The sequence below is a fragment of the Agelaius phoeniceus genome, chromosome 24 (assembly GCF_051311805.1).
Source record: "Agelaius phoeniceus isolate bAgePho1 chromosome 24, bAgePho1.hap1, whole genome shotgun sequence".
NCBI classification, from domain to species: Eukaryota; Metazoa; Chordata; class Aves; order Passeriformes; family Icteridae; genus Agelaius; species Agelaius phoeniceus.
Window position 1 is genome coordinate 7,605,247 of NC_135288.1, and position 22,207 is coordinate 7,627,453.

Consider the following 22,207-nt stretch of genomic DNA (forward strand, 5'->3'; position numbering starts at 1 on the left):
TTCAGAAATGTACCTAGAAACCAGAATGTGGCAGGGTAGTGATGGAATCCCTTGTCAGCTTGTGTGCACTGTGAGCACTCGTTCTGTCCCTCTGGCCACTGCAGAGCATCTGCTGTGTTCCAGGTAAACCTGAATTTGAGAGCACAAGGATATTTCCAACCATTCAGCCTCTTCTGTAGTCTGGCATTTTTATCCACCCCATCCCAGGAACCAAAACCAGGGAACATCATCAGTTTGTCAAATATACCCAGCTAAGTCTTAGGAATTAAAAATAGCAAAATGCAATTAAAGGCTAATTGATGAATGTAATTAGATGTAGATTTGACCAAAACTAGGTTCTGCAGCATTAGCAATTTAATTACAAAATGCCTTGTGATTGTAAAACTAGCAAGAAATACTTTGCTGGTAGCTGTAGCTGCTCTTTCACATCCTGTTTTTCACAAAATCAGCTTTAGGAGCCATCGGATGAGCAAGTGAAATATGTGAATTTGCATCAGAGTGAATCTTGCTCTGGAAACTTAAGCACAGAAATTGCTTACCCAATTTAAACTTCAGGAAGGTGTGGCTTTGGTCTCCTCCTCTCACCAGGGCAGCAGTGGCAGTCCCAGGACTTGTTCAGGAGCTGACCCTGCCCAGGTAATTTTTTAAAAGCTGTTTCTAAGCTCATCTTTATTGGCTTAACTAAACCCCTTGGCTTGGAACTCGGATTTCAGCACTGGTGTGGCTGAAGGCCTTTGTACATGGGAGGAGGAGGAGGAGGAGGAGGATGGTGTGTGTGGGTGCAGAGCAGTCCCTGCCCTGTGCTGGCTGGGGGTTTGATTGATTTTGTTTATTGCCAGTATTTTGGAAAGGCCTCGTGAAGCCCCTGTGGGCTTTCAGAAGCTGCCAAAAGTGGCTTTTTGGGGCAGCCTGTGCTTGGTGTGCTGTGAGGGGAGATGCTGCTCTGGCATTGTTATGGGAATAGTGTCAGCAAAGGGCACAGTCCTGCTGAGCCCCTGGGAAAGCCCCACAATCTCGTTAGCAGCCTCTGTGCACCCCAGAGAGGATTACCCTGGTCCATAGGGCATCTTCTCGCTGCTTCCAAAGGAGATTGATTTATTTGTCAGGTGTGGGAATGACAAAACACAAAACTTGAGTGAACTTATTCTCTTAATAAAATGTACATTTCACGTAACACTTGAGATGTGCTCTTCTAAATAACCTCATAATGATCTACAAGCTTGCCTTGCCTTAAGAAGATTAAGGAATTAATGTCAAATTACAGACACAACTGCAAATAGTACTTGCTGTGTTCAGTGTGCAGGAGGGGTAGACACTTGATAAACATGAAAGATATTTTTAAATTTTTTGCTTTCTTCGAGGAAGAATGCCAGGTGTTAGGATAATTTCCTGCTGTGAGTGTGTGAGGGGAGGAGATGCCCTGGCCAGTGGCACTGTTGTGTTCTGAGGGGTTTGGCTGAGGATCCAGGCAGAGCTGCCCAGCAGCTGAAGGTGTCAGCTCAGCTCTGCATCAGGCAGCCCCTGTGTGTGTCAGCTGTGGGATCACAGCCCCACAGTCAGTGCTCGTGTGTGCAGGGCCAGTTTTGAGTGAGACAATGACAAAAATGCCTAAGAAGATTGTCTGTGTTACATAATGCTAATGGAATTATGGCTGGATAAACACATTAATATAAGGGAGGGAGGAAATGCCCAGACTTTAGCTGTGGGAGGCATAAATGTTGCTGCTGAAAGCCATGGCATAATTTCTGGAAATGGTTTTAAGTTCGGTGTAGCTGGTTAAAAATAACATGTAATAAGTTTTCCTTTTCCGAGCTGTAAATGGCTTACCTTAATCTTTCTATTTTGGTCAAGTGAAAGGGAAATGAGGTCTGAAGAATTGCTCTTTAGCAAAAGATGTGAGAGGCACCGAGATTGCTGCTCTGTCAGTGGAATTGCAGGTAATTTTTGTTAGGTGCACGTTCAGAATCACAGCAGGGTGGTTACAGAGAATGGGTTCTGCTAGAGCAGGGGCTGCACATTGATCCTTTTGGGGAAGAGGCTGTACTGAGGTTTGGAGCTGTCAGAGGCTCTGTGTTTGCCTTTCAATAGACGAGGTTTTAGCTACTGTTCTTAATTCTTGCTGATGTTCCAAGGTAAAGAAACTTGTGAGAAGGCTTCAGCTTAAAACTTCACATTGCTTCTTGCACTGAGTGTTGTAGAACTGCAGATTCTGTGAGCAGGAAGGCTGGGAGATACCTTGGCTGGCTGTGACACTTAATTTGGCCTTAAAAGCTGTGATTCTCCTGCAGCAAGTATCTCTGAGGAAGGCAGTGTGTGGTGGAAGTGTGCTGTATCCTTTTTGTACATCAGTCTTTCCGCCTGTTTGTGTTGCCAAGAATTTTTCTGACCTTTTCCAAATCTCTGTTTTCCTGGCAGTGACTTTGTGTTGAAGAGACAAATTATTTTCTTCTGCCTCTTTGGCTTTATGTTGAACTTGTTTAAATATTAAATCATTTTCTTTGAGCTCCTCATTTTCCCTGTGATTTACTTTAAAGGAATGGCTGTTTGGAGGTAGCCCTGAGCTCTCAGAGCTCTGAGTCCAGAGGAGATCCTCAGGAGATGCCTCTGAGTCCCCTCGGGTGAGGGATGAGTGTCCTCACAATTCTCCTCATCAGATGAGAAGGATAATTGTAGATTTTCTGAAGCACAGGTTCAGGTCTGAGGGGTGAGCTGACCTTGTGTGTTCCCCTGCCTTCCCGTGGCCCTGAGTGAGGATGAGGGTGGTGGGATGAAGGAACAACATTGCCCCTTGTTCCAGGATTGCCTGCACAGCTCCCTGGGAGCTGCTGGGCTTGTGTAACTTGTTCTGTGTCAGCCCTTGGAGTCTGCCTGATTTGGGGGATAAAACCAAAAAGACATCATTACATTCTGCACTCTGGGTGTTCTGTGGTCCTTCTCCTCCTAAGGGCTCGATTTGGAAGAAATGAATGCCTAATAATTGAATTGATTAATAGTTCCTGATTAGAGGCTCTCCGCACAGCTCCTCCTGTCACTGTTATCTTTTAGATGTACCTGCTTGAAGCAAAAAGTTTACAGTCAGTGAGTGACAACTTAATGGCACATTTGCAGTTACCCTCATTTGAGGCTGCAATGGGTCTTTTGGTCATAGTTTGATAACTAAGTGCGTGTTAATTAACAGAAATCCTATGCCTTCTTTCACTTGCAAATGATAATTAAAACCTCCAGTTCAAGGATGGCTCGTGCAATCCATACTCTGCCTGATATAAAAAACCTGGGAAACAGAAAAGCTTCTTTATTCACTTCAGGGAAAGGTGAAGTCTTGGGAAACAAAGCTGAGTCTTTATTCGGGGTGAGGTGGTTGATTCTCCTCCAGCTGAGAAACAGTGCCTTATTTCTAACAGCTTAGCACTTTGATCAGAGGTGGTGTCTAATTTTGTTACCAGCACACGGATGGGACTTTAGGGAGAGCAGAGATGAATGTAGCCCGGGTGTAGATGTAGAAAATGCATTTATTCCCTGAAGCATGCCGAGTGCTGCTGAGTTTCCCCATGTGCAAAGGTAAAATATTGCTGATTCCAGAGCCCTGCAGGGAGCAGGGCTGGGCTGGCTGCGAGGGGACCCCGGTGGTGTCAGGGATGAGGAGTTGGCTCTAGAGGGTGCTCTGAGCCAAGGCAGCGTCTCCTTCCCCTCTTGAACAGCCACTGGTGACGTTTTGCTGAAGGAAAACAATAAAAATGGCTCTGCCTCCCTCCTGCCCTCCTCCCCGAGCACATGGGCTCACACTTTATTGGAAACCTGAATATTACTTTGGCCTGGAGAGTTTTTCTGCAAGATGCTGCTTAATTATTTAGCTCTAGGGGGATTCCTGCACTGTGAGCTCCAACATCCTTCGTGTGTTCTCGTGCTGATTTAAATAATTTGGATGTTTAAGTATCTTTGGAGGTCGTTAGAGAGCATAAATAAAAGGATGAATGGTTCAGACTTGATGGCATTTTCTCCATTTCTTGGACAGGAGGTGAATCACTGCATTTTTGCCTCAATATATTAATAGAGAAAGAAGCAGTGTCTTGACCTGCTGTGATTTTTAATATCCCTTTCTAGCAGCCAGTAATAACTGGTAGTAAAACATGTAATAACAGACAAATTCCACAGTGAGGTTTCACACAGGGTGTTTTTTTTTTTTTTTCCTGTTGGCTGTAAGTGTCTGTGTGACACTTTCATCTTTTCCTTTCATTTTCCAGCCCTGTGACCCTGCCCCAGACGTCCTTGGGAGGGAATTTCCTGGGCTCTGTAAAAGCCTCCAGGTGCTGATGGTGCTCAGGGCTGCCTCCAGCACAGGCTGACGCCCAGGTCTCTAATTTAGCTTGAGTTTTAATTGATTTTTTCCTCCAAGCATGGCAATTGTTTCCTTGATGCCAAGAAAAAGTTTAAAGCTGGAGTTTTTGGCCAGGGAATATTTACACCTGCAAGTGTCACGTCTGTGCAGATCTCTTGTCTCTGTGCTGGTTTTTGGCTGTTGCTGTTCTTTCCTAGCTTAAAAAAGCCTTGAGTGCCAGCAGTGGCCATTGTGGCACATTAAAAACTGGGCACTGTGGTTGTTTGGGCTCCCCTTTTCTGTTCCACTGATGGGTTCTTTGTGTTTTTCCTCTGGAAGAACGTAACTGTTTCCCCTGAATATGCAGTTGGGTAATAGAAATCTCGTAATTTTTACCTCTGACTTGAGTGGTTATGAGGACAGTAATTGTTTCAGCCTGATGGAGATTAAAACTTGTCTCCCATGTCAGTTATTAAATGTGGAAATAGCTGCAGGGTGTGGAATAAAATATTTGATTTACAGTGCAACCCTGTGAAAGGCTGTAACACAAGAACTGTATGGATTTGTTTGGTATAAAAGCTTCATTTGAGAGGAGAAGCAGCAGCCTCTGACCGTTTCTGGTTGTGATTTCTATTTTAGTAGGTGGGAGCCCGGCGTGGTGATTTGTGTGGTGGGATGATGGTAATTCTGAGCTGGAAGATGAGTTGTCTGTAATTCTGAGCCTCTCAGCGCTCCAGCTTCGTATCAGCAGAGTTAACTGGGGCTGAGCTGTCTGTAATTCATGGAGTTTTCCTGTTCCTGAGTTAAAGGTTAAAGTTATTACAAGCATGTGTGTGAGCTGCTGCTGGCATTGCACAGTGCTCTGGATGCTTGCACATTATTGCTGTGGACATATTTTTCTACTTAACATGGTGAGCAGTTGTTTAATTGGAAAAGCTGTTACTTCTCTTGATCCTGAGCATAGTAAAAATCAATGTCTTCTCTGCAGTCTGAACTAATAGGAATCAAACTCATTGAAGGATGAAAATGGTTTAATCAACAGAGGGATGTCTTAAAGGTTATTTAAAAAACAAAAGCAACCACCAAGCCCACAAACAAACCACAGAGCCCAGCCCAGGTCTGGAACTAATGAGGAAAACACAGTGCTTGCCACCTTCAGCTGGACTGGCAAGGGAAGGGAGGAGAGTTTCCATCTGCCCTGGATGGAGGGATGTTCTTGGGAGCCATTTGATTTCAAAGGCTTTTCTTTTAAACACCTCTTGTCTGTATCTTCAGCCTTCGTGTGAACTGACAAAAATGAGCTCTAATGATGGGTTTCTTTGTAGTGGGAGCCATGAAAGGGACTTTGTCTTTTCATTCCAAGAACTGAATCTAAGGCCATTGTCAGCCTTGTTCTTGACCTCATTTGTCCAGCGAGCTCTGCTTATTTCAGATGCATTTCAAATTCAGTCTCCTGGCTGGCTCCTGGTACCCCAGAGGGGAGATTGCCTTGGGAAGGGATAGAGAGGAGTGACAGCTGCATGTTTACCTGCATGTGAATTACACAGCTGCATGTGAAGTTACACAGCTGCATGTGAAGTTACACTGCTGCATGTGTACCTGCATGTGAAGTTACACAGCTGCATGTGAAGTTACACAGCTGCATGTTCACCTGCATGTGAAGTTACACAGACGTGTTCTGCAGCAGAGAAGTGATTTCAGAGTTTCCTCCTGGAACTTACTTGATGGCTGAAGGTAATAAAGAATGAAATGGATAACCTGGCATGTGTTCTGTGACTGCTCAGTGCTGATTCTGTGAAACTGGAACAAAGTGTAACCTTTAAATGGTGTTTTTACCTCTTGATGTGCCACACCAGCATGTTCAGATCCTAAAAAGCAAAGCAGCAGATCTCATTTCAGGAGGAAGTTGCCTGCCAAGCTTTACTACAGGTCTTAGGAATGGATTGTTAACAAGCTCATGATGTGACATGTATACTTCTTTCTGATAAAACATTAGCATGGAAATCGAGCAGTTCCTGTCATTCACGTCTCCAAACCCTGACAGGGAGAGCTCAGAAAGGGAGGGAGCAGACTCAGAACGGGAAGGTGCTCGTGGTTTGCTCTGGGAATCACAAGTTGGGATCTGCCTGAGCCCCCCTCTGGGTTCCTGAGGTTCCTGAGCCCCTCTGAGCCCCCCTCTGGGTTCCTGATCCTCCCTCTGGGTTCTTGTGCCCTTTCCATGCTGGCTCAGTTGTTTCCTGGTCCATGGCTCAGTCCATGGGGGCACTGGCAGCCGGGCACACTCAGGGGTTTCCTGGGATGTGCTTTGTGGGTTTCTGTGCTTTGTGGGTTTCTGTGCTTTGTGGGTTTCTGTGCTTTGTGGACTCTCCCCAGTGCTCTCAGTGGGGCTCCCAGCAGCACTGACATTGCATTTCCAGTTGCATTTCCAGTTGCAATGTCCTGGTGCCTCCGTGCAGCCCGGGCACAGCTCGGGCCCCTCTTGTTCAAAGGGTTTGCAGTGCCTGCTGCCTCTGAAGCTGGTTGTTGTTAGGTGGGGAATTGTCTCACGTCCTCTGGAGCTCCCGCGTTCCTCTGCTCCAGGAGGGTTTGTTTTTCCTGTGGGGTTCATGCAGGATTCCTTAAGGAGTGTTTGTTTTCTGGAGTGGCCCTGTGTGAGCGTTTCAGGGTTTGCAGTCTGCAGGAGGGGATTTCTTCCCAGCTGTAGTGCCTGGGACGTGGGTTGCACTGGGGGAATGGCACTCAGGGATTTCACAGCTTCCTGCAGGGACTTCCAGGGAAATTCCACAGAATCCTCTCACACATCCTCACTGCGAGGATGCCTTGGATTATTTGGTTGCCTCATGCTGGTGGGGGTTATGTATTTGAAGTTTTTGCTGTTTTATCTCCATATCACAAGAAGCTAAATAGAACACCTGGGATGCCTTTTGTGTTGAATTCTTTAATAGGCCACTGAAGGAACCGTGTAAAGGAAGAACTGATGTGTTGCAGGTTTAGCCTTCCTAAAAATACTGAATTTAAGCATTCTGTAGTAGCTGAGGTACACATGAAACCAACATAAACGGAGTTAAGACCATTGTGTGTTTTACTTGGGAATTTGAAGGAAGTTCAGAGTCAGAACACAGCCATGAGAATGGGATTCTTAAGCCTTCAGAGTGATTCTGTTGTTTTGTGTTGGGTACTGACATAAAACGTGCATTGTGTTGACAGGCAGCACAGAGCTGATTTCTGCTGAGATATACAGCAGGATCCTTTGCTTCTGAGAGTGTTTGCTGAGCTGGTGTAAGCCCTGCTTAGCTGTTGCCACCTCCTCATCTCCAGCGTGAGCAACATTGTGAAACTCGTTTTGAAAAGCTTTTTTGGCTGTTAATTGGTTGATAGCAGCTATCAAAAATCTGCTGCTTCCTTTCAGTTGACTCAAAGTTCCTGTGTAGGTGGTTGCAGACTGAGTGCTGTGTGAAACACAGCCCTGCACCAGTAAATCCCTGTCTGCTGGAGAAAAAACAAATCAAAACGAGTCCAGCAAACTGCTAAAATAATAATGCTTCCTGTGGGAGTGGAGCTGGCTTGTCTGCTTACTCTTGGAAGCTGTGGAGGGAAGAGAAGAGGGATAAAATGAGAATTATTCCATGACTGGGGGTTCTGGGAGGTGTGGAGGAGCAGTGCTGGGTTGGTGCCCTGTGCTGTGACTTTGGGAGGTGAAGAGTTCCTTCCTCCTGGGACTGAATGGGACCCGAGTGCTTTCAGGCTGTTGATATTGTCTCCAGATTACACTGGAAACTTCCTGTTTTGAGAGCTTATCTCCCTGTCTGGAGGGAGAGGTTATTCTAGGTACGGTCACATCCTGTGGTTGTTGTCACTTGTAAAGAAAAACAAAAAAATCTTTTGACTTTTCAGAGGCCTTTGAATGTGTGAGTGATTACTGCTCCAAAAACCGAGCTGCAGCCTCAGTTCCCATCCCCTGTGTGATCTCAATAAAAGGCTGCAAATCCATTGCAAATGTTCCATCTCTGTGTGGAGGAAATCCCCCGGTGGAGGCTCAGTCTGGCTCTGGAAGGGAGATTGCAGAGGAAGCATTTGGGAGTCATTTCCTTCAGTGAGTACGAGCTCGCTTTATGCTGCCACGGTTTAAACATTCCACAGGCTCTCGATGGAGGTAGCAAGTTTTCCATTCCCAGAGTTACTCTTAGTCTAAACTGGAGGGAAGAGCAGGCAAACTCCCATTGTTTTACAGCTGCTTTGATAGAGCTGGGAAAGATGCATGTGCTTAGTTCTTCCTTCCCTCCTTTGGCTTCACCCCTCCCACACACATTTAACTATTGAGAATTTTATTTTGTTTACTTTTTTATATTCATCTGAGAACAAAGAGCTTCTTGTTTGTTTTAATCCATTTGTTACATTTTCAAGTATGTAAATTTTTCCTTTTAAATGACTTTTTTGGACAAATATTTGGATTTTTTTTTTTTTGTTCTATGTAAGATAATACGTTCTAAAAGGACTTGTGTGCATTCCTTTGTGTTAAATTCAAGAAGCTGCTGAACAGGTTGGTGTCTTGCCCTAAGTACCACAAAATCTGGCAGACACACTGCATTTTGTTTTAATATTCTTGGCTTACAGTTTACCATTCTGTAATCTGGAATTTCCCAGGGCAGGGATTTTTTTACAGAAACACTTTTGAATTTAAGTGTTGGTCCCTACAGAGAAGAGGAAACAAACCAGATGAGAAGAACCAGAACAAAAAAAAAAGGTTTTTTTCCCCTTCTGTCTTCCCAGAAAAAGCATCCTGTACTTCTAGCTGAATTTTACCCTTTTTGAGGTGCAGTTATTTGAGATCATTGCCCTAGAACTGGGTTTTAACCCTGCTGTGCCTCAGGTTGCTTCTGCTTGGCCACGGGGGCTGCAATCAGGGGTTCCTGTCCTGGCAGAATTCAGGAGGGTTTGGGCTCAGGGTTTTAGGATGATTTGGGGTTTCTGTCCTGGTAGAATTTGGTGTTCAGAAGGGTTTGGGCTGAGGGTTTTAGGCTGATTTGGGGTCTGGGGTTTCCATCCTGGCAAGGTTGGGTGTTCAGGGGGGTTTTGAGTTTCTGTCCTGATAGAATTCGGAGTTCAGGAGGGTTTGGGCTCAGGGTTTTAGGATGATTTGGGGTCTGGGGTTTCCATCCTGGCAAGGTTGGGTGTTCAGGGGGGTTTTGAGTTTCTGTCCTGGTAGAATTCGGTGTTCAGAAGGGTTTGGGCTCAGGGTTTTAGGATGATTTGGGGTCTGGGGTTCCTGTCCTGGCAGAGTTGGGTGTTCAGGGGGGTTTGGGGTTCCTGTCCTGGCAGAGTTGGGTGTTCAGGGGGGTTTGGGGTTCCTGTCCTGGCAGAGTTGGGTGCTCAGGGGGGTTTGGGGTTCCTGTCCTGGCAGAGTTGGGTGCTCAGGGGGGTTTGGGGTTCCTGTCCTCGCAGAGTTGGGTGCTCAGGGGGGTTTGGGGTTCCTGTCCTCGCAGAGTTGGGTGCTCAGGGGGGTTTGGGGTTCCTGTCCTGGCAGAGTTGGGTGCTCAGGGGGGTTTGGGGTTCCTGTCCTGGCAGAGTTGGGTGCTCAGGGGGCAGAGCAGGCAGCAGGGGCTGGGCTGGCACTGCTGGCAGCATTCATTTCATTGTATGGGCACCTGGAGTCAACTCTGACAGGGCTGGGCTCTTTCTTGTTGGGCTGTGGTTGGTTGGTTGGGCTTTTTCTGGTATTTTTGGTTTGTTTGTTTTCCCCGACACTTCCTAAGCCAGGCCTTCCTGTAAACCCTGCTTTTCTCACTGTCATCATGTGAATTGCCTGGTGTTCACAGCTCCCCGGGGAGCCGCCGTTGCTGTTTGATGCCTGCTGTGGCAGAAAGGCAGCGAGCAGCCAGGATGCTCACACAGCCCAGGGCTTTCTCCCAGCACACCCGGAGTGCAGGGAGGCGCCCCTGCCATCCTGCCCTGCTCTGCCTGTGGGTATCCTGGGATATCCTGCATCCTGGGATGCTCTGCCTGTGCCACGGGCACTCTGGGGCTGTGTCCCAGCTCCCAGGCTCAGGGCCAGGCAGTCCCAGGCAGCTTTTCCCTCCTCACAAGCAGCAGCAGCAGTGGGCACAGGTGTTGGCACTGAGCTGGGTTCATTCTGTGGCAGCCTTTGGTTTGTGCCCGTGTGCTCAGCTGGGCTCTGTCAGGGGTGGCCCCTGGGCAGTTGGTGGCAGTTGCTGGTGGCAGTTACAGGAGGGCTTTGCCTGCAATCCTGGGGCCAGGGGTCGTTAAGAAGAGGCTGAAGTTGCTCAGATGTTCTGTGCCTGGGAGGGCTCTGTGAGCCCAGAGTGCTGCTCTGCTGCTGGAGTTTAACAGGACCTGGGGGGACTTAGAGCTTGGCCAGAGTCACTGGAACATCCTGAGCACCAGGTGGGTACAGGGAGGGAGCCTCAGTCCCTGAGCCATAAAATGTGTGACAGTGCTGGTAATTCTGTTTAACAGGGGAAACCTCACCCCAGCCCAACAAAACCTAACCCAGCAAACAGAAACAAACCTCTGAAGGGCCATGGTCTGTAAAGGTGCAGGTTCCTTTTGGGGAATGAGAGAGGCAAAGAGATGGCTCATGCCAATGCCAGCAGTTTCACTGGAAATGGCATTAACCCTTGGCACGCTGGTTTGTGAGAGGTGCTCTGTGTGTCACTGTGGTGCAGTGGAAGGGGCTGTGGCTGTTCAGCTGTGAGCTGAGTTTACAGATGAATTTAAAGCAGTTTGCAGCAGAGTTTACAGCAGTTCACAGCCTCCCTGGGCTGGGAGTGCAGCACCAAGTGGCCTTTGGGTTGTGCTGGGGCAGGAGCAGCAGTGCCCTGGCTCTGCTCCTCTCGCAGGCTGTGTTCAGCAGTGTGGAGGAGCAGCCTGCTGTAACTGTGGAGCAGGAGCTGCTTGGTGCTGTGGCTGCCACAGCTCAGAGCAGGTTTCCTGTGGGTGTCACAGATCTGCAAGTGCAGGCACGGCTCCTGCTGCGAGCGGATTTGAAGCCGTGTGTGTGTAGACAGCAGTAAGTGTCTTGTCAGGAGCTGGGATCAGTTCCTCTTGCTGTTTGCGCCAAGAAAACTGCATTATTTACAGGAACAGAGCCTCACCTCTCACCTGACCAAAGGTTTTGTGTCTAGATAGAGCCAGGTGCTTTGATGTCCAAGTGCAAACAGTCAGAAATGGGTTACAGACACTCAGTGCTGCTGTGGGAGCAGAGGGAGGTGACCTTTCCTGCTGGCAGCCCAGCCTGCCATTCCTCTCCCCTGCTGAGAGATCTCCAGGTGACCCCTGGAATTCTCCAGCTCACTTGCAGTTTAAGCTGCCTCTGTGTCAGGTTTTGTTTTACTGGAGGTACCGTGGGGGTTTTGGCTGGGGTTACACCCCTGGCCCAGACTGGGAAACTTGTGGTGAGCACTGGAACTGATGACACACAAGGAAACGCGGTTGGGACAACATTAACCTGTAAGTTTGTTCTCCATCAACCCCCTCCCTTCCTCTTCCCCCTGGCTAAGGCCAGATCCGAGGGGAGAGCTTGATTTAGTGGAGCTCTGAAGGCAGTGTTGTGTCTCCTTTTAAAAATAGGTCCAGCTTAGCAGGGGGTTAGCGCTGGACAGGGAGGTTGTGTTGGATTGGCTTTTAGGAAGCACTTGTATTGGTGTGTCCATGTGCTCTCAGAAGGAGTTTAAGGCTCCTTTGTGTTCATTCAGTCTGTGTGAGCCACTGGTGCTCTGAACCTGACTGTGGGTGAGCTGCTCCAAGTGCTTGTGGCACCTCTTTGTCATCAGCGTCTCTTGGAAAAAAACAACTTAATGGACCCGTTTAATCTGTATCATCTCATTAAGGCTGTTCAGGGCTAGTTTGTGCTCCAAGTGTTTGCATACCTGGGAGAGCAGGAATGGCTCCTTTGGGGCTGTTTTTCCAGGGGTGGAATGTTTGTGTGCGCTCCACGGCTCATTCTGTCAGAAGTGGGGAATGCTGCTGATTGATGGGTCTTGTGTCTTGGAGAGATTACATCTTTATTTAATATTCCTCCAATTTGTGCGTCTGTGTTTAATATTCTTCCAATCGGGTCGGAGTGGTGTGAAGTTATGAATTATTCGCGTTTGTTATGAGTCGTGTGTCTCGAAAGCAGCGCATTTTCCAGCCCTTTGAAGATACACTGTCTGTCACTTCTCAGTGCTCAATCTTTCATGAGCTGAAGTGCGTGGGTACAGGATACAAAGTGTTAGAGCGTTCGGGGAAGCGCTGAGAGCCGAAGCTGTGAGTTTAACAGGTGCTTCCCAGATTTTAGCTGCCACAGGAGAAGGTGTGCAGGGCTGGATGTGCGCTCGCCTTTGAGCGGTGTCAGGAGTTACTGACAGCAAGTCAAAGCCTTATTTCTTCACATTTCCAGCTTCTGTTGTTTATTGTCACGACCTTAATGTTTCTTCAGCTAGGTGTTCTATTTAATTATGATGTTTATAGTAAATATCAGCTCCCTTGGCTGTGTGCTCAGGCCTGTAGCATGCGGAGTGCTTTGCTTGTAACTGCATCCCTTGTCTCAGTTCATTATCTGTTAATGGTACTCGACATGACAGGCTTGTTTTGATAAATGGAGCCTGCCAAGAAAGCTGGGATGGATTTTGCAGGCGGTGGAGTCGAGCTTTGTTTCATTGTGCAACACCAGAGGACTGATGCACGCTGGACCAAACACCACAGAGTGCACTCAGAGCTCTCTGGGCACTGGTTCCAGCCCTGCCCATCCACCCAAGGTCTCCTCTTGCCAGAGTGTTTTCCTGACCTGTGTGGAAGCAGATTTTTGCCTGGTCTTGATGGGCTTTGTGAATGTGTAACTCAAATTTCCCCCCCCACCCTTTTTCAGATATCCAGCTTTCAGAAGGGATACAAAAAGAAATGCTGTTGTAAGTTTATAATGCTGTGGCTAGCAAAGATGGTTTTCATGGCCAGGAAAAGATCTTTTCTAGTCCATTTTCAAAAGACCAGATCAAAAGTCCCTATTGCAAAATGGAGCTCGAGGCTGTACTCTGTGCATGTTTTTTATTTTAGTCTCTGAAATGGGGGCAGATCTCCATATCTCCTAGGAAAGCCAATTAGTGAAAGTTGAGTTGTCTCTGATGTCGGTGATTGAGTGCTGTGGCTGTTTTGCTCACTCAAGGATCTCCAGAATGCTGTATACAAACAGATGGGACTCGAGATGATTTCTCTGCCATCTCCCACACTGCTGAATTGGGAAGTTGGTTTGTGTTGGATTTGCAAGACAGTGTCTGAGATTCAAGACTAGGCTCCAGTTCTGTTGCTGTGCTCAGACTGCCAGCTCTGTGCTCTGCACTGTTTGGACAACTTTCATCCTAACGGGATACAAAGAAATCCATGCATTTTGAAATTATTATTATTATTATTATTATTATTATTATCTGAATGCCTTTCCCCAATATATACTGACTTTAGGGATTTGTGATCCCAGCTGCCTGAGTCACCTGCCCCAGAGGGATAAGGTATTTCTGAACAACAACCATCAAACAGGGTATTTTTCAAGTGATGAAACCAGGCCTGAATTAACTTCCTGCTGGAAAGCTCTTTTGGAAGTCATTAGGAACAAAGCTGATTTAAATACACTCTGGAGCAGTGAGTTCCCTTCTGCATGTGCCAGGTGTTGGGCCAGGTTTGATGAGGAGATGGAGGAGTGAGGCCGAAGGCGCTGCGGTCGCTTTGTGCTGACTGGAGCACCGAGCTCCAGCTCTGGCAGGTTTGGGGCTATCACACAAAGTGTGTTTTGCACCAGCTCTGGCCAAAGCAGGCTCCAGTTGAGGAGAAGCTGTGCCATGAATATTGCAGGAGTGCAGCTCGTGCTGCACCGCCTCAATTTGTATTGATCACAGCAGCCCTGCGACGCTGGAATTAATCAGCTTTTAGGCAGCTATTTCTAGAAAGTACAGGATAAATTTCAAACTTAGATCTTTGTCTGCTGAAGGACTCCTAGGCTCTAGTATGAAAATGGTGGAAATGGGTATGGATAAATAGCAGGAAGATACACAACTACAAATAATTAGCAGCCTCTGGAAAGATGAAGTTGGCAGGCAGTACTTGAGGGTGTTGCTCTAATTAACCGGGTCTGTGAACCTTAATGATTATCATTTTTTCCCTATTTTTTTAAACTTGGCTTTGTAAAACTAGCTCAGAGGTGGTGTAGTCCCACATTTATTTTATAGGTAAAATATTACTGTACAGCTAGGAAATGGATTTGCTCGGCAGGGATAAAGTGTATGTTGCCCCAAGGTAATGGATTACACAGATGACTTGTTTTGCATGTTATTCTGCAAGGGAAATAGCAGGGCTTTGCTCGAAAATTAAGGTGGTACCAACAACTGAAAGGTCATGGTTGTGGTGTAGAGGAACAACACAAGAGATTGGGAGATGAGTTACAGGTTTGTGTGGAGATGCACAGTAAGACAAATACTCCTTCTTTATAAAAAATCCAATTAAAAGCAGATAAATTTCTGCTCCTAATGGGGGGAAGGAAGGCGTTGCAGGGAAGATTTTGAACAAAATGGCTCACTAATTGAAGGCAGGGCAGCCAAATCCCTGTGCAGAGTGTGTCACAGCATGGCCCTGGCCAGGATGGCTCCCTGGCTGTGCCCGGTGTGCATTTCCCACCCTGAACTGCCCCATGTGCATTTCCCACCCTGAACTGCCCCATGTGCATTTCCCCCCGAGCTGCCCCCTGTGCATTTCCCACCCTGAACTGCCCCCTGTGCATTTCCCACCCTGAACTGCCCCCTGTGCATTTCCCACCCTGAACTGCCCCATGTGCATTTCCCACCCTGGCCGTGCCCCATGTGCATTTCCCACCCTGAATTGCCCCATGTGCATTTCCCACCCTGGCCATGCCCCCATGTGCATTTCCCACCCTGAACTGCCCCCTGTGCATTTCCCACCCTGGACAGCCCCCTGTGCATTTCCCACCCTGGCCATGCCCCATGTGCATTTCCCACCCTGAACAGCCCCCTGTGCATTTCCCACCCCGAACTGCCCCATGTGCATTTCCCACCCTGAACTGCCCCCTGTGCATTTCCCCCCCTGAACTGCCCCATGTGCATTTCCCACCCCGAACAGCCCCATGTGCATTTCCCACCCCGAACAGCCCCATGTGCATTTCCCACCCCGAACAGCCCCATGTGCATTTCCCACCCTGAACTGCCCCCTGTGCATTTCCCCCCCTGAACTGCCCCATGTGCATTTCCCACCCTGAACTGCCCCATGTGCATTTCCCCCCCCGAACTGCCCCCTGTGCATTTCCCCCCCTGAACTGCCCCATGTGCATTTCCCACCCTGGCCATGCCCCATGTGCATTTCCCACCCCAAACTGCCCCCTGTGCATTTCCCCCCGAGCTGCCCGGCCCGGGCGATGCTCCCCGCTCCGCTCTCTCTCGGATCGCGCTGTTCCAGCGCTGCCATCAATCACGGGGCTCCCGGTTCCGGCGGGAGGCGGAGCGGGGCCGGCCGGGAGCCGGTGCCGAGCCGGTGCCGAGCCCGCCGGAGCAGCGGGGCCGGCCGGGGGCCCGGGACGCTCCGCTGGGCTCCGGCCGCAGCTGCTCGGCGGCGGAGGGGCCTCCTTTTGTTCAGCAGCTGCGCTGCCGGCCCCGCTTCCTCCGTGCCTGCCCTTCCCGGAGCCCTCCTCCTCCTCCTCCTCCTCCTGCTGCTGCCGCCGCCGCTCCTCCCGCCGGGCTCCGCCGCCGGAGCGGGGCCGGGCTCGGGCTCGGGGCTCGGGGCTCGGCCGCAGCCGGAGCGCGGTGAGTGCCCCCCGTGCCCCCCGAGCCTTGCAGTTCTATTCCCGGCAGGAGAATTAAGGCTGCTCTGCAAGTTGATTAATTGTTACCTGACTAACGATATAGCTGCCTGGATGGAGGAAAGGCTTGGCTTAATTCTCTTTTCCGCTTTGGGTTGCTCCAGTTTTTTGGCTTTTTTTTTTTTTTTTTTCCCAGAAAAAGTTGGATCGACTTGGTATTGGTAGGTGAGGCGTGCGTAGGTTGTTATTGGCCTGGGAAGTTCAGAACGCTCTAAAGGCTGCAGGGTTGTTGGTTTTGTTTGGTTTGGTTTTTTTTCTTTTTCCATAACAAATGCTTTACCTCCCTGTTCTAAGTATAAACAGTTGGGGTAACCGGACTGCTGTGTTTAATTCTGCTTTTTAAAAGCGAATGAGATGAGGAGATAAGGATTGCATTTTCCTTATCCTGGAAGAAAGTACTTTTTCATTACGCTCGGTACAATGGAATGCCTTTGAAGCACTAATTGGGACAGTGTGTGGTGTAACTCTTTAAACGACGTTTAATGGTGTTTTAAGATAGTGACAGGAGACCTGCTCGGCCACTTTGTTTCCTGAGGAAGAAACCAGCTCTGCTTTGTTTTGCAGTTGGATTTAAGCTCGTCTGGGTCCATGCGGCTTTGCCCTGCGTGGGGCATTGTGTGCCTGGACGGCTCCTCCAGCCATATGGGGCTGCTTTAATTGTCGGGGAGTGGAAATGGCGCTTGACAAGGCCACTTAATTCCTTTCTTTGTTGGTTTAAACTTAACGTGACTGCCGGGCATGAAGCAGAAGGCAGTGGCGATCGCAGCCCGGCGAGTGCAGTTTCAGATGCTGCCCAGATTTGTTTTTTCTGGGAGCCCGGTTCGGATCCGCCGGGTTCCAGCCCCACAGACAGCGCAGTTCCATGCACAGCCCTTAATCTGCAGGCAATTAGTTCCAGACGTGCAGCCCAGCCCGCATTTGCTCAGTTTTTGTTCTTGCAGGCGTTGCTGAGTCCCTGTGCCCAGTGACCATCGGCAGACAGACTGACAGCAAGCTGCGAACGGTGCAGGAGCAGCATTTCCAAGCTTCTATTTGTTTTTTTCCAACGCTGTAATTTGGTAGTGTTTAAACTATTTTCTAAAGATCTGTGGGAGCAGTGAAAGGTGGTTTTCAGTCCCGAGCACTTGAGCGCTCATTGTGCTCTGGCAGGCTGGGTGCTTGGCAGGCACTTCTGGAAATGTTATTTGATCTGGCAGCGCGATAGAATTCACTTGGATTACACAATTTTTTTCACCCCCCGGTCGCTGTTTGAAAGTGATGCATCAGCGAGTGTTGTTCGAGAGCGTATTTTAAGACCCGAACTGCGTGTATTGGCTTTAAACAGGATTCCAGAGAGAGGCAGCTCAGAATTTGTCTTGTTTTGTGGTTAGGATTTATGAATTGAGGCGAGGGCTGACGTAATCTATCCGACCACTTCCTTTGTGTGTGTTTTAGAGTTGATAGTGCTTTGTTTTGCTTAAAATAGCCAGGACTGCTTCTTGAATACTTTTCTATCTCCTTTCTGCTGTGGCCTTCAGTGTAAGCAGGGAACTTGTTCCAGTTGTGTGCGATTGTGTCCCTTTGAGGAAATGGTGCCTTCCTTTTGTCGCTAAGGTTCAGTGAATTGCTTGTATGCTAAGTAGATGAGACTTTAATTTTAATTAACATAATGATGTGTACAGCTGTTGTGTCAGAACTGTCTTTGCAGTTTTCCTACAGGTTTGGAGAATCCCGTGATGTGCCCCTCAAACCCTCTTTTGCTCACTGTTGTTTGTATGAAGGTGACAAAGATGGGGCTTTGTCTCCTGATGAGTGGTTAACAGCTCCCTGCCACAGCCTGGGTTTGATTTTTGGGTGTGGGGAAGGAAATAAGCTGTTTATCACTGACCTAATCCTAAACTCCTTGTCTTTCTTCATGCTACCTATTGTTCTGCTTCAGAGCAGGCAGAAGTCACCTCTACATTTCTTACTGTTTAATTCTTTAATGGCTCTACAGCTTTAAAGAGCTGGCTCTGAGTGTTAGGTCAGTGTGCACGTGTTAATTGTTAATTGTTCTGGGACTTGAGGAGATGTCGGGGGGTTCTGCTGATCTGGTGTGTGTTGGATTGGAAGGCACACACTGTTTAGTTTTAAAACAGTGCAGATCAGCACTTTGGAACTTGTTGATATATGTGGCTACCAGGATATTTCTGAGAGCCGGTGGCTGGTGAGAAAAGCAGCTGTGAATGAAGGCCGGGGGCAGAAATAGGTGCAGATCACTCGGATTGGGTTTTGTGAGCTCTAATGGTCTGGCCAAGATACCTATTCCCGCTCTAAAGTAACTTTTCTTTTCGCTTGAACCTTGTGTAGTTGAAGTGCCAGACTCAGTAAATGACACATGAGAGCACTGAGTAGTTCTGGTTTGTGTTTTAAAGGTGAATAAAATGAGAAGTGGTTTCTAAAGCAGGTAGTCCTGACCAGCAGGCGCCCTGATGCTCTGCCGGGGTGGATAGAAACATCCAGGAGCCTTACCTGGAGCGACCAGCAGCCCCTGACAGCAGATTAATGTGCAAATCTTCATCAATGTGTGTAAAATCGTGTCAGGAGGGGACCGGGGGAGCAGGGCTGTGCCAGCAGAGCTGGATAATCCAAATTCGTGTCACCTGGACCTTGCTTAGCCTCGCTCCTTGTTTGGCTGCTGCTCCAGATCGTCAGAACACAGCACGAATTTCTCTGTACTGCAGGCTGGAAAAGCCTTTAATGATGTATCACTCCCAGATAAATAAAGGACCCATGAAATGCACACTATCAGAACAACGCCATGAAAAATAATGTCAGGCACCTTGGAATGAATCAGAGGGAAACCTGGTTTGTCATACTTCAGCTTTCTTAGCAGAAGTGAAACTCTTCTAAAAGAGTGGACAAAAATAGTATTTATTCCAAAGTTTGCCTGGGGTAGTGAGTTCTGACCTTTGGATACAAAGTGAGAACAAATAGTGTTGAAAAATGTAAATGATTAAAACAAGCTGGCCTTCCCTAGGAAACATTTGTGTCAAGTTTATCCAAGAAAAGGGCTTGGTAATTGGATTAATGTTTTACTAGTGGAATAGATAGTGTTTGATTGTGATGTGTAGGTTCTCTCATAGTGTTTTTTTTGTGTGTAATTGGTGTGTTTGGAATTCAGGCACTTTCTAATGTTAGCAGAAGTACAGAAGAAGTGGAGGCTGTAAATTCAGCATTAACGATGTAGCTGTGCTCTTCTCTGGGGAAGGAATGGCAAATTTTGAAAGGAAACTTGGTTTAATTAGTCTTCTGTGAATGGATATCACTTTCATTTTTGTAAGATGACAATACAGTGTGAAATAACAAATCTGGAATGTGGTAGTACTGGGACCTAAAAGTTTAGATACTTGCAGGTTTTTCATCCCTTATTTCCCCCTTTTTTTTAAAGTGAGCTGACTGTAAAAAGCTGTGATTAGGTAAACCTTTTACTGAAAGCAACCAATTTTGGTGTGGATAATTGCTGCGTCTGTAACACCAATTTTGTACATGAAATACGTTTTGTCTTAAATGCTGATTTGAATTTTCTTGAGACTAGCAAGAAAAATTGCCTTGGTTTTGGCAGTGTTTCCTTGGTGGATTTGCTTATTTGTAGAGATCAGAATTACTCGTTCTTTTGAAATAAAACTGAATTTTTGCTAATAGGCAGTAAGTGTTCCAGCAGCATCTGCAGTTCTGCCCTTGCTGTGGAAAGTTCTCTTGCATTTCTGGTCCTGCCCACAGCAGGCTTTAAAGCCAGGCACAAATTGAACCTGTGGTTTTTGCTGTTGAGAAGTTTCCTGGCTTTGCTCAGTGCCTGATGAGCACGGTGAGATCAGTGTGGGGATGACTGAGCCATAACATGAGTCAATACAATTCAAGCACTTAAGGCTGGGGACTTTTTTCCCCGAGTTTGACATAGTAACAGATCCCTGCAGAATTTATTCTTCCAAGCAGTCAAAACACTCTGTATTTGCTCCTTTTCCTATTGAAATCTAACAAAGAAGCCAAAAATCAGATTTCCATTTCCTGGTAATAAAGCTATTCCTTCGAGATTAGAGCTGGGGATGGATTTTATATGTATATGGCAGTTCCTGCTTCATAATTGAATGTTCTTTGGTGTCTTGTGTGCTGATGTGTGAGAGTATCTGAGACAGAGCTGTGTTTAATATCAGACTTAAACTGGAGCCGCAGCCCGGGCTTGTAGTTGAAGCTGGTATTAAAGAGTTAAGAGCAGCCCGGGGTTATCAGGCTGTTGGGAAAGCGATTGCCCTTTCCCAGTGCAATAAAGCGGAGTGTGGAGATGGGTGCGGGCTGTTTGCACGTTCTGGTGCCTCTGGAGCGGGCATTGCATTGTCCCCTTTGTGCTGAGCTCGTCCTTTGCACCTTCAGAGCATCTTCAGCGCCTGCCCCTCGCAGCTGGAGCGGTGCCGTCTGTTTGTGTGGGGCTTTTCCCATTCCGGGTTTCACCTGGGTCTGCTGCCCTGCCCAGGGAGTGCTCTGGGTTAAACTGAAGGCATGGAGGAGCTGCAGGGCTTTCACAGCATCGCCCCTTGGCGTTTCTGTGCTCTGACAGAAGCTAAAGCGGGGTTTGGAAAAAACCCAGTGCTGATGCTCAGTTTGTAACTCAGACAGCAAGTGACCAATGCTCCTGTGAAGTTTTTAAGATAAAAATAAAAATTAGGTTTTAGTCTTTAGTGCAAAAAATGAGATGTGTGGTTTGAATTACTGTAGTTTGTGACTGTAATAATGTAAAAATAAATATAGCTGTGATTTTAAATCAAACTAGGCCTGATTTACCCTGGGGTTGGAGTTGCACTGGAATTCAGGAGGGTTGGGACCCCCTGTGTCAGGTCAGGTTTGTCCTCTGGTGCCTCTATTTGCCCTATGTACAAAATGTACAACCTCCATGGGCTGGTAAAAGCTGCTCCTGTGCATTATTAGGGCATGGAGTCAGCAGCATAAATGGGAATGCAGCTAAGCATGCACATGCTGAACTTTAGACTGGGGCTTTTTTACCAAACACTGCTGGATAATGTTCTGTTCTGGCACAAAACCTGATTGGATCCATGGTTGTGGCTGGGCTCTTCTCTTCTCAGGGCTTGCTGTAGCATCTGAGGTGCAAAAGGTAAATATAAAAAATATAAAAAAAATAAATATAAAAATATATAAAATATAAAAAATAAAAATATAAGAAATATAAAAAATATAAAAATATAAAAATGTAACCCTTGTTCTGATCCCTCATGGGGGACTCCACAGTGGTTTAGGATTTCAGGAGGTGACAGAGCCCTGACAGGGAAATTGTTCAGTGCACATCCCAGTCTGAGTGCAGAGAGTTGCTGGGGATGGATTTCAAGTGCTGTGTGTCAGGTTAATAAAATTCAGGGCTTTTTCTGCTCCGTGGAGCCTCCCTGGGATGGATGTGGATCTGCTCTCATGGGACAGCCCTTCCATGGAAGTTAAAATGTTCTGCCTGTTCTTTTTGGGCACATAAACAAGTGCTTCAGCCCCGGAGAGATCAGGAGTAAAATAAATAATAAAAACTTCCTCGTGGTTATCCTATGGAGAGGGTTGAAATTTCCCTGCCTCTTCCAGCCTAAACGGTGCTTATGACAATTTCAGTTTATTTCTGTTTTGAAGCATGATGTGTGAGGAAGATAGTGGTTATGTTAGGGGATTTTTTTTTGGTCTAGATTTATATGGGGATTTTTTCTTAGAACTCTTGCTGTGGTTTTTGCTTTGTTTGGGGTTTTTGCTTTGATGTGTTGTTTTCTGGAGGTTTTGGTTTGGTGGGTTATTTTTTTGTCCCCTCTCCAAAAAGACTCTTATGGGAGGGTTTTGTTAAAACTGAGCAGCAAGTGTGGAGTTATCCCTGTCTGGGATAATACAGAAATAATACACACAGCACTAGTGGGAAAGAATGGAAAAGTTTCTCACTTGGCTGTTGGGCTGAGAGCTTGAGAAATACCCTTCTAAAAGTTTCTCTTTTCTTGGTCTTATCCACACCATTAGATACTAAAATGCTCTACATTACTTCTTAT

The 22,207-nt window shown here is 47.2% G+C and overlaps 1 protein-coding gene across 4 annotated transcripts in view; it reads left to right on the top strand.

Annotated features, from left to right (window-relative positions):
- The window catches only part of RERE (arginine-glutamic acid dipeptide repeats), a 166,826-nt gene that overhangs the window by 20,459 nt on the left and 124,160 nt on the right, over window positions 1-22,207 (top strand). The window contains exon 1 of one of the 4 annotated variants that reach the window (XM_077190091.1): window positions 15,899-16,110. The exons of 1 other annotated variant lie outside the window; for it this stretch is intronic. The gene's annotated coding sequence lies outside the window, so the exon portion shown is untranslated. Of the gene's footprint in view, window positions 1-15,898; window positions 16,111-22,207 lie in introns of those variants that run through there. 2 more of the 4 variants (XM_077190090.1, XM_077190088.1) reach the window with 2 other exon arrangements.